Genomic DNA, 2,910 nt, shown 5'->3' with positions numbered 1-2,910 from the left:
TCACTAATAAACATGCTATTAGTGATAACTTCTAGGCATTCCATTTATATTTTAGTTCGAGATTCAACTTTATTAATTAAATTCACTAAGTGGCTATTCAATGATAGATTTCTATAAGTGGCTATTAACTATGAAATATAATCAAAGATTAGCTATATTGATAGAAAATATTTATTGTCATTCATTGATAGACTTTCATTTGCTATTTATATTTATTGTTTTTATAATAATCAAACTTGATGATTGACTTGTTGGTGTTAAGTCACTTATGAATTGAGTACTTTCAAGTCACGCGTATGGAACTCGGCCTCATAATTCTTGTGAAAAAAAAAAAGGAAGAAGAAAATATTCAAATAAAGGAAAGAAAAATTTTAAAAATAAGAGAAAAAGAGGAAGCAAAAACTGAAAAAAAAAAAAAGGAAACAAAATTAAATAGAAAAAAAGGAAGCAAAAATCGGACAATTGAAAGAAAAACTAAAAAAGAAAAAGAAAGGGAAGAAGCAAAAAATCGGAGAAAGGAAAGAAAAAAAAAATAAGCAAGAACTGAAGAAAGAAAATAAAAATAAAAAAAAGGAATAAGCAAAAATCGAAGAAAGAAAATATAAAAAAAAAATGAAAGAAAATAAAAAATAAAGGAAAGAAAAAGAAAAGGAAAAAGAAGGAAATGGAAGAAAAAAAAGGAAAGAAGTAAAAATCGGATAAAGGAAAGAACAAAAATAAAATAAAATAAAATAAAGGAGAAGAAGCAAAAACTGAGAAAGAAAATAAAATGAAAAAATGAAAAAAGTGAGGAAAGAAGCAAAAATCGAATAAAAGAAAGAAAATAAAAAGACTAAAAAAAGGTGTACAACAAGATAAGATAAGGAAGGCAAAATTGGAAATGAAAAAAAATTCAACGATTTATTTGTAAATATTTTAAAGATGTAATATATTTTTAGATTTTTTCTCTTATTCTACACTATATTACAAATATCTGGCTAATTTTGCCCAAAGAAGGTTGCAACTTTGTCATTTGGGCTTAATTTCTTAAGCTCATTAGTCAAACACAATTGTAGCCGCAGTGTAAACTTGACAAATTAAATATCGTAGAATCAGATTATATAATTAATTGATTGACTAAATAGAGATTATGAACTGCATATAAAAAAGAGAATGAACACCGACACACATTAAACAAGAAAGTTATGGGTGAATTGTGCCACGTGTTGTCGTAAAAAGAAATTTACACTAGACAAACATGGAATTTAATTATCTCTTCTTTAAAAAAGAGGTTTAATTTTTAGCCTTGTGATTATTGAATTCCCATTATAAGATAGTTGTAATTTGCTAATGCCTCAACAATTTCACGGGTCATATATGAAACTTATACCTAGTCTCGAGGTACCTTTGCTTGTGTCCCCTATGAGTGGTATTTGTATAAGTCAATACCAAGGTGAATGGAGATAGTGTTTATAGTAAGTGGGAGCGGGACATATGTCAACACATCCCACGGTCTCTCTCATTAGTTTGTAGTAAATTTTCATGCTCGGCCTCAAGGCACCTTTGCCTGTGTCCCCCTATGGATGACATTTGCATTATTCTTTACTCAAACTCTAGAAATTGATAGGGTTGCTTTAGTTTTTGCCCTAAATGGGTTTTCCCTACGGTTGGCTCATTGAGGCAAAACTCTAGAATTTAAAATGAAGGGTTACATTTACAAGAAAATGCTAAGTTAGTTAACAATTTATGGATTGAACAATGGTGCTGATATTTACAAGTACAAGGAGTTGTCTATATATTAGTTGAGATGGTCTCATTTAAATGAAGGGGGTACCTGATCACTCTATAGTGGCTTTTACCTTGTCTCACTGAAACATCATTGCAAAATAGATGTCACATAGGGTGCATTAAATTATTTTGATAAATTTGATTGGTTTTTTCAAACTGGGTATTGCATGAATACTAATATAAATAAATTTTAGTTTTCAACATTTTTTTCAATATGACTTCCACAATGTTAATTATGCTCGTTGCCGATAAATTAACTAGCAATAATTACATAATGTGGAAAAACACAATCAATATAGTTTTGATCATCGATGATTTGAGATTTATCCTAGTGGAGGAATGTCCTCTAGTCCTAGCTCAAAATGCAGCTTGAAACATTCGGGAGGCATACAAGTATTGCAGGAAAATGAAAAGGCCTGAGCGTATATCTTCGCAAGCCTTTCTAAAGTCTTGGCCAAGAAGCATGAGCCCATGCTCACTACCCATGACATCATGGAGTCCTTGTGGGGAATGTTCGAACAACCGTTTGCACAGCCCAGGCATCACACTCTTAAAAATCCATCTTCAATGTCCATATGAAAAAAATTGCATTTGTTCGAAAATAATTTCTCAACACTATGGTCCACTTTAATGTGGTTGAGATGAATAGGTCTGTCATTGATGAGGCCAGTCAGGTTAGCTTCATCTTGGAAACTTTGCCTGAAAGTTTCCTATAGTTTTGTAGTAATGCTGTTATAAATATGATTGACTACAACTTGACCACCTTACTCAACGAGCTGCAGACTTTCCAATCTTTGATGAAAGACAAGGAACAAAAGAGTAAGACAATTGTTGCTTCATCCTCTAAAAAGTTCTTCAGAGGTTCGACATCTGGAACTAAGTTTATGCTTTTCTCTTTCGACACTAAAAAGTAGAAGAAGAAAAAAAATACAAAGGGGAAAGCTAACTCACCAGCTACTGCCCAGAATGTTGGGGTTGATGCCCTAAATCTCGTAGGGTCCTGTAGTTTGTAAAGACGTGTATGAACAAACATTTGTGATGTAATGATATGAGATATTTTCTTCACTATTATCTATGAAATATGAGATATTTTAGTTGCATTTATCACAAGCTAATAAACTAAGATCCCTAGTTATCGTTGTA

The sequence above is a fragment of the Benincasa hispida genome, unplaced genomic scaffold (assembly GCF_009727055.1).
Source record: "Benincasa hispida cultivar B227 unplaced genomic scaffold, ASM972705v1 Contig50_2, whole genome shotgun sequence".
NCBI lineage: Eukaryota > Viridiplantae > Streptophyta > Magnoliopsida > Cucurbitales > Cucurbitaceae > Benincasa > Benincasa hispida.
Note: the sequence above shows the minus strand (reverse complement) of the source record.